Source organism: Amia ocellicauda, chromosome 14 (assembly GCF_036373705.1).
Source record: "Amia ocellicauda isolate fAmiCal2 chromosome 14, fAmiCal2.hap1, whole genome shotgun sequence".
Taxonomy (NCBI): Eukaryota; Metazoa; Chordata; class Actinopteri; order Amiiformes; family Amiidae; genus Amia; species Amia ocellicauda.
In genome coordinates this window covers 31,930,877-31,941,184 of record NC_089863.1, presented here as the reverse complement: position 1 = coordinate 31,941,184, position 10,308 = coordinate 31,930,877, and positions in this window count along the sequence as shown.

Here is a 10,308-nt window from a genome sequence, read left to right as displayed (position 1 = left end):
AATAAGTAGATATGTACAGAGCACCACAAATTATGGTTAAAAAGCAACTTAATTCTTATACTTTTATTTTAATACGTGTTCGAGCATTGTTCAACCCTCTTTGACTTCCAAACCGGAAGTTGCATTTTGTTGTCAGCAGCTGTTGCTCACATCACACAGGACTTCTCCAGCATCCCAGCACCGCCCTGTCACTGGGCACCTGTGCCCCGGCACCTGGGCTCAGTCCCTAAGGGTTTGACGAGCCAAGAGAATAAGCCAAAATCAAATAAAATCGCATTCCCCCGCCCCAACGCTAATTGGTGTTGTGAAACTACTGAAACATACATTATGAAATAATAACTGAAGAAAACGTAATTGGATGTTATTAAGGGAGCAGTATATACAATGTATTGTGGACTGATAAAGTTTAAGTGTAAAGACTTTGACATTAACGTTTTAGCTAACTAACTGCTGACGAACAACTTTACTATCCACCTGTCTCCTGTCATAATGATTTTCTGGTGGAAATATATGCCACTCATACTCTGTTTCTCCCATCTCTTTGTATATCATATTGCTACACAAGACTGCATAATTGTTTAATGTCAGTCATGTTTTAATTGTGTTTACTGACCCTCGCATCTTTAGGAGTCTACCTGTATTATAAGTGTTTTTGCCACCAGTTTTTGTGACATCAGCTCGACAGCGCACTGATTTGAGGTCCGCTGGGTGACGCACCACACAGACCCACCGTTTCTCAGGCTGACAGCCCAGACAACATGCAGGCAGCGAGCATGTCGCCTGGGACATCCAGAAGCGATGTCCCGCTCCTACGCTTCAAAGTAACTGGACATCTCCCACACAAACATGGTGCTCAGTCAGTCCCAAACCATTTAAAAATAAGACATCCATGTCTATGTCTTGAAGAGCACTTATCCACAGCACTTATTTCAAAAAAGCCTTCAATATGGGCCAAAATAGTATCCACCAATAAACCATGTTGATCAATTTGATCTGCTAAGAAAAGCATGGTATCTCCGAGCTACCGATGTCTTCCATATTGTCCGCACAACAGCTTGCATACATATTCAATGTGCTGTTCCTTTGGTCTGAATCTGTAAGATAACCACACCCCATTCATTTGAATATACCAAATGGAAATGTGGCATTATGAAATAAAAGTCCTCTGAAATAAATAAATGTGGCAATATGAAAAACATAATTTAAAATATATATATATTTATTTATATATTGACTCATTTATATATTTATATTTATTTATATATTTATTGTCTCATTTATTTATTTCAGCATTTATTTAATAGCCATATTTATGTATGTATGTACACTCACCTAAAGGATTATTAGGAACACCATACTAATACTGTGTTTGACCCCCTTTCGCCTTCAGAACTGCCTTAATTCTACGTGGCATTGATTCAACAAGGTGCTGAAAGCATTCTTTAGAAATGTTGGCCCATATTGATAGGATAGCATCTTGCAGTTGATGGAGATTTGTGGGATGCACATCCAGGGCACGAAGCTCCCGTTCCACCACATCCCAAAGATGCTCTATTGGGTTGAGATCTGGTGACTGTGGGGGCCACTGTTTAGTACAGTGAACTCATTGTCATGTTCAAGAAACCAATTTGAAATGATTCGACCTTTGTGACATGGTGCATTATCCTGCTGGAAGTAGCCATCAGAGGATGGGTACATGGTGGTCATAAAGGGATGGACATGGTCAGAAACAATGCTCAGGTAGGCCGTGGCATTTAAACGATGACCAATTGGCACTAAGGGGCCTAAAGTGTGCCAAGAAAACATCCCCCACACCATTACACCACCACCACCAGCCTGCACAGTGGTAACAAGGCATGATGGATCCATGTTCTCATTCTGTTTACGCCAAATTCTGACTCTACCATCTGAATGTCTCAACAGAAATCCAGACTCATCAGACCAGGAAACATTTTTCCAGTCTTCAACTGTCCAATTTTGGTGAGCTTGTGCAAATTGTAGCCTCTTTTTCCTATTTGTAGTGGAGATGAGTGGTACCCGGTGGGGTCTTCTGCTGTTGTAGCCCATCCGCCTCAAGGTTGTATGTATTGTGGCTTCACAAATGCTATGCTGCATACCTCGGTTGTAACGAGTGGTTATTTCAGTCAAAGTTGCTCTTCTATCAGCTTGAATCAGTCGGCCCATTCTCCTCTGACCTCTAGCATCAACAAGGCATTTTCGCCCACAGGACTGCCACATACTGGATGTTTTTCCCTTCTCACACCATTCTTTGTAAACCCTAGAAATGGTTGTGCGTGAAAATCCCAGTAACTGAGCAGATTGTGAAATACTCAGACCGGCCCGTCTGGCACCAACAACCATACCACGCTCAAAATTGCTTAAATCACCTTTCTCTCCCATTCAGACATTCAGTTTGGAGTTCAGGAGATTGTCTTGACCAGGACCACACCCCTAAATGCATTGAAGCAACTGCCATGTGATTGGTTGATTAGATAATTGCATTAATGAGAAATTGAACAGGTGTTCCTAATAATCCTTTAGGTGAGTGTATGTATGTATGTATGTATGTATGTATGTATGTATGTATGTATGTATGTGTATTTATTTAATATTGACTCAAATGGCATTCCATATGTTTTGGTGATGCTGCTGTCATCTCTAATCTCTGAACAATAGAATAAAATGAGTGGCTGAACAAGACGAATCAGTGTTACGGTTTTTATTTAAAAAATTTGACTTGCCAATCATTTAAGTTACAGCTTTATTGTGCATCACAGATTGACATTATATCTGTTAAAATAATTGATGTTTATTAAAGCACTGACCCTGCTAAAGCGTAGATCTAGAATCCTATATCTATATCTATATCATTATTGTGTGATGAGTTGATGTTCACTCAGCTTCACTCGTCCCTCTTAATCTCTGCATCGTCTCTTGTCTCTCAGACACAGCGCGCCCCACAGCAGCTTCCCATAGCTTTTATTCTAAATGCTGGTATAGTACCGTTCTCAGAAGTCTAGTACCGCGGTACTTTCTCAGTACTGGTACACCGTGCAACACTAATAGAGCTCACATAATATGGGCCTGGCACAGCACTTCTGTGTGCCTGTTTTCTGTCCAGCTCCACTGCACTTACCTCTGAGCCCAGCAGCACTGAGACCATGAGGCCAAAGGAGCCACTCCTGTGCTGCCAGCAACATGCGAGTCACTGAGCCACTGTGGGATTTAATCATAGGCTGCTTTGTCATCGTTGTAGGACACTAAGAAGTAGTTAATCTAAATTAAAAGAGACAGTAAGTGACAGATTTTATTTACACAGCTACAGAATTGATTACGCGCTGTAGGCCTATCTGTTATTTATGATTTATTCATAGCTCAATTGGGGTTTATTTATGTAATGTGTGAGTTAATATTACTATCTGTTATTTATGATTTATTATGTGCTATTTGTTCTTGCACAGCTTAAGTGGTGAATTCTAACAGAAAACTTGTTGATCACAATATTTTGTCGGTGACTTATTGTTGGTGATTATTAATGATCAGTGTTGAATTGTTGCTGGTGATGAAAAGCGCATGACAAATGGACGGCACTTTAGACTCCATTTAAGAATTGATTTAAAACGAAAAGTGAAACATTGCAGCTCTGATGCGTCATCATTGAAGGTGAGTCAATATGTTGTCATTTTAGCACAGAACCTCCACATACAACATCACTGACACTGAACACACAACATCACCGACACTGAACACAACATCACCGACACTGAACACACAGCATAACTGACACTGAACACAGCATCACCGTCACTGAACACAACATCACTGACACTGAACACACAGCATCACCAACACTGAACACACAGCATAACTGACACTGAACACAGCATCACTGACATTGAACACTGAAACGGACTCATGTACATATAGTTGTTTTAAATATGTAATAGTGAAGCGCTCAGTCTATGTTGTATACAAGTAAAGACATGAATGAATGAATAAATCATGGAAAGTTTACCAAATACTGCCGGTCTGTGTCTGCTTTGGGTCTAAACTGAGGAAATAAATCGACAGCTGACTCTACGCACTGTTTAATTTCCCGCGCTTTGAACTGAGGCACAAGCCCCGCCCCTCATCCGGGCTCTGCACCACACAGTAGTAGATAGAGTGCTTTCTACACACTGGCGTCACAGTCACGCTGAAGAGCAGCGCCATCTTGGGATGTTTGCAGCCCATCACAGTGCGGGGGTGTAGAGCGGTGTAATTTGTTCCCAGTCTTCAATAGCAGATGGTTGGAGGGGTGATCTATAAACTCTACTGCACTGGAACTCCTCAGGACCAAGACCAGGCCCTAACCCTGCCAAGCACCCCACTCTGTCAGTAAGGTCCTCCCACAACTGTGTGTCCATCAGGCACATCAGACAGGGCCAGTGTGGACATCTTCAAAGCATGGACTGTGTTAATTTTCACATTATTAGTGCTCACTGTGAAGGCTCTTTATGTCCCCAGGTCCCAGTGTAACCCTGTCACCCTGCTCTCAAACAGACAAGCATTTAGTCTTAATTTTCCACAGCAGTGCGGCGATGGCTATGAGGACCAGTGTGAGGATCACTCTCAGAAAGATGGTCCATCCTTGAAGGCCACTCTCTGGAACAGGAAAAGAAAAAGAGACAGATTCTAGGATCTACAGGTACAGGCTGATCAATGTAATTTGACAGCAGGGGACATAATGAACTGTGGCCCCCCAGCCTCACCTCCCACAGGTGAGAGAGAGAGAGGGAGAGGGAGAGAGAGAGGGAGGGAGAGGGGGGAGCTTTAAGGACTGGTGAGCTGAGATTCCTTCTGTAGCATAAAGACTGTGCCACCCAGCTTTGTAAGGGAAGAAGCTACATACTGTTTTTTCTGAAGATGATTATGAAGTGTATGTGCATGTGCATTACATTTAATTAACCTTCAGAAAGTGTTTCTCTTCTTTTCCTCCCTTTAATCCACAACACGCTGGTGTGATTTAAAATGTGAATGCTGCCCCCCTCCCGTCGGAAATTTTACCATCAACACCAACTACCCCCCCCCACATTTTTGGGGGTCCTCAGCCTACATGTGGGTGGCAAAAGGTTCCCCAAGTCAAATAAAGTATGAGAACCACTGCTCTACAGCACACGCTGCCAGGGAGGTGCCGGCGCCCTCAGGGTTAAACCGCACCATCGCATCTGTCAGAACAGGGCTGTGTTACCTGATAATGAAATGGGTTTTTCCAATCGGAATCATATTGTCTTGAATTAGGATGCGTGTCTCATAGCTGTACACATCAGAGAAGGCAATGTTGTGAATGGTCAGAGAGCAAGGATGTGGCTGTTATAATGGGGGATTTCAATTTCCCAAACATAGACTGAGAAAGCCCAGTTGGGATACAGAAGCAAAAATATAAATGGTTGAGATGGTAAATGACTGCTTTCTAACTCAATTTGTCAGGGAACCAACTAGGGAGAGTGCATGCATTGATTTGATCTTTTCAAATGACCAAGATAGAGTCAGGGGGACAGTAGTTAGAGAACCAATGGCAAATTGTGATCACAATATGGTTAGCTTTGAGGCATTCTTTCAAAAAACATGGACCAAGTCTAAAACAATGGTCTACAATTTCAGAAAAGCAAACCCTGAAGGTATGAGGCAGCACTTAGAAGAGGTAGACTGGAGCACACTGGATACAGATTCAGTTGTAAATGGATGGTTATATTTTAAGAATATACTACTTGAGGCTCAGGAGAAATTTGTAACAAAACGTAGCAAATTTAGTACCAAAATGGCCAAATGGTTTAATAGAGGTATGCAAAAAAAAATATGAACAGGACGAAAATGCTGTATAGTGCATACAAAAGGGATGGAGATACAAAGTGTATGTTGAGCTGCAAAGAGATCTTAAGAAAGGGATCAGGAAAACAAAGAGGGAAATAGAAAGAAACAGCACTTGGAGCTAAAACTTATGCAAAGAGCTTTTTTCAATACTACAACAGCAAGAGGTCAATAAAGGAGGAAGTGAAACAGATAAAGGGCAAAAATGGAAGTATCTTGGAAAATGTTCTAAAAGAGTATTTCACAGAGGTGTTTACAAAAGAAAAAATGGATAGCATGCCACAGGTTAACAATCAGTCCAGTCAAACCCTAAGAGAGATCAGGATAAATGAGGAGGGGGTACTAAAGGGACTAGCAGAATTAAAAACAAACAAATCACCTGGGTCTGTTGGTATATTTCCAACAGTACTTAAAGAAATGAGAGAAATTATTTTTAGACCGCTAACTCAAATATTCCAAATCACGCTTAGAACAGGGGATGGAAGCTGACTGGAAGACAGCAAATGTCAAACCAATCCACAAGAAAGCGGACAAAACTGAGCCAGGAAATTACAGACCAATCATTCTCACCTGCATTACTTAAAAATGATTAGACAGAAAATAGAGGAGCATCTTAATGAAAACCATATTCTTGCAGATAGTCGACATGGGTTTAGACGAGGCAGATGATGTTTTACTAATTTATTGGAGTTTGTTGAACATGCAACTGCAGCTGTAGATCAGGTGATCAGATTAAGAACTGGTTGATGTATAGGAAACAGAGGGTGTCGATTAGAGGAATTGCTTCTAATTGTTAGTGGAGTTCCACAGGGATCAGTACCATGGCCTGTACTTTTTCTAATCTATATTAATGATCTGGACTCTGGGAAAGTTAACAAACTTGTCAAATTTGCAAATGATACTAAGATAGGTGGCTCAGCAGATACAATCTTGGCAGCAGAGGCTATTCAAAGGGACTCAGATAATATTCAGTTGTGGGCCGACACCTGGCAGAAATTCAATGTGGACAAGTGCAAGGTATTACATGCAGGTAACAAAAATACATGCAGGTGCTGGGAGAGGTGATTGGTGTTGCCTAATAATTGGTGTGTTACTATGTTTCTTTTATTATGGTGTGTGGTATGGTTTATATTTTCACTTGTTTCATTACTTTTGTTATATTTTTACTTGTGTTATTTCTGTAAATGTTCACTTTTGATTTACGTTTGTTTCTTCACTTAATTATATTTTCACTTCAAGGCAGCATTCTTCACAAGCTCCAGGCACTAATTAAGGACATACCCATCTGATTGGGCGGTGTTCCCCACTCATTAAACTAGCACACCTGTTTTCACCTATCGCCTGAGGCATAATGAGGAAAACCTGCTTTAAAAGAGGAGAGCAGAGAGCAGTAAGGAGGAACGCCGGAAGGCAGGTGGGAACATTAAAGGCTAGGCTGCTTCCAAACAGGTGTACTGCATGATACAATTAAGCAATTAACATCCCATCATGCTCTGTGGCATGTATACAAATGCTGAGCAGGCCCAGCTGACCTCGATTTTGGATCAAGCCAAGAAATCTTACTTCCAGTCACTCTTTGAATCCACTGTCAACAACCCCCGCAAACTCTACTCCACCTTCTTCTCCCTCTTTGTCCCCCCTCCTCCACATCTCTCACCACTGATGATTTCACCTCCTTCTTCTCCTACAAGATTGCAGACATCTGCAAGCTCTTCAACAGTCGCCCCCTCCTCTCCCATCACACCCAAACCTCCCACCAACCAAGCTTCCTTTCCTTCATTCCCTCCTCCCTCGGACTCTTAAGTTTCCGCTCTCCTCCTACGTCACAAACCTACAATGTGTGCCCTGTACCCTCTCCCTTCTCGCCTCCTCCAAGTGACTGCTCCTGATCTACTCCCCTTCATCTCCTCCCTCCTCAACTCCTCCCTCCTCTCTGGCTGTTTCCCCTCTGCATTTAAACAAGCTGCTGTCATCCCACACATCAATAGAAAAATAACTTAAAAGTGATCAATCACTGCTAGGTGCCCATCACGCCCCGCCCGTGACATTATCCCCCCCAGACACACACATTTTTTTATTTGATTAGAGCATCACAGTAATTAATCTCATATTTTTATAGAATATTGTTTTGTTTTTGTAGGATTTTCAATATTGCATTTTTTATTCATTCAAATATTGCTGTCACATTGCTGTACATTGTTGGTTAAATGTAACAACCATGGTTAATGTACTATTTTGGAAAACACTTTACATTAAGTGGCCCTAATTACACTATATTTACACTAATTACTGTAAATACAGTGTAAATAGGCATAATTGCAGTGGTAGTTACCAAGCAAAAACACAGTAATTAGGGACACAAAGTGTAAAGTTTTACCCTAGCACATAACAACATTGTAACCACGCACAATTACAGTGTAAATACACAGTAATAAGGGACGCTTATGTAAAGTATGACAATATTTAATCTGCAAATCTGTCAGTAATATGTTCTTAAAACTCGTTTTAATAACCATTCACACTTGTACAACAGCATTCTAAACTGCAGTTGTAAGTAAAATGATGGGAAACAAGATAAATACAGATAGCACAGTTTATGGGGAAATATATATATACCCTGCAAAGGAATCTCAGTCTTTGCATTTTGTAACTCAATTAATACACCTAATATAATGCATGTTCCATGTTGGGCCAGGCACCTATTGCCTTATAAAGCTGACAGGTGGGAAAACATGCAAAGGCATCATTACCTTATCAGTATGTAACTGCTTCTTGATCTTTGGTTGATTAAAAGTTGCTAATGTGAGAAAAACATATCATGTTGTTTAGTTCGTTATGATTGGAAACATACAGGGTTTTCATTTTTAACCTGATGTGCTTGATTTCTGTACAAAGTGTAGTTCATATACTCAATACATATTTCTTCAGTTCTGAAAATAATTGTTTCAAAGCTGGGACAAGTGATTATTTACCACATCATAATAGCCAATCAAGCTACTAGAAAGAGTAAAGCATCACATTTGCCATAATTCAATTTCTTTGGCCATGTTTACTAAAGTACATCATTATGGGGAATAAAACCAATCCTGACATATTATTTCACAGTTTTACATCCTAAATGTTATATTTTTTTACTAGTTGCTAATACTTTAACCCGAAATGGCTGACTGTGTATATTTTTGATTTGTTTACAATCAGCCAATCACAACCTGGTGCTTCAGGTGAACCGGTCACAGAAAGAGAACAGCAGCTCAGTAAAGACATGATCAAATGCATATAAAAAGACACAATAAAGCACTGGAATAGTACAATTAGTGTCAGGAATTTTATTCTTGACATTTGCGTCTCGAATTTGTTATTAACATGATAAGTGTGTGGTTAGGGGGGAACGGGGAAGTATCACAACAAATAACGAATAAGACAGGCAATATATAAATAGTAAACATTTAATACTGTTGAATATTAGCAGTTCGTGGGACTGTCCTGCTGTTTGTTACACACTGTGTGAACTGAATCAGTGCGGCTTGTGTGAGAGGCTTACTGGTTTATCTCGCACACCGCGCAAGCTCAGAGTTCAGCTCCGCAGCCTCGACACTCAAGGCAACCCCAAACACAAGTAACAGTCAGACAAATCCCCATGTTCCTTCTGATTATCTTTTATCCCATCTCTTCACAATAACAACCGCATCTCGCTATTGGTCACAATGCTCAGTCCAAAGTTAAAGATCACAATAACAATACTCACAGCATGTATAGGCTCATTATTTGCAATCCTAACCGAGATACAATTGTAGCATATTGTATTTGTTGTAGTGTTGAAAACCTCCAGTGGCACATTGTCTGGTGGACACATTCTTTCTCCAAAGCTGAAGAATATAATAAAATTGTCCATGTAAAATAATAAAAATAATAAATAAGGATTTGTTTTCTTCTATACATTGCTGCATCTATTACAGTGAGGGAAAAAAGTATTTGATCCCCTGCTGATTTTGTATGTTTGCCCACTGACAAAGAAATGATCAGTCTATATTTTTAATGGTAGGTGTATTTTAACAGTGAGAGACAGAATAACAACAAAAAAATCCAGAAAAACGCATTTCAAAAAAGTTATAAATTGATTTGCATGTTAATGAGGGAAATAAGTATTTGACCCCTTCGACTTAGTACTTGGTGGCAAAACCCTTGTTGACATTCACAGAGGTCAGACATTTCTTGTAGTTGGCCACCAGGTTTGCACACATCTCAGGAGGGATTTTGTTCCACTCCTCTTTGCAGATCTTTTCCAAGTCATTAAGGTTTCGAGGCTGACGTTTGGCAACTCGAACCTTCAGCTCCCTCCACAGATTTTCTATGGGATTAAGGTCTGGAGACTGGCTAGGCCATTCCAGGACCTCAATGTGCTTCTTCTTGAGCCACTCCTTTGTTGCCTTGGCTGTGTGTTTTGGGTCATTGTCATGC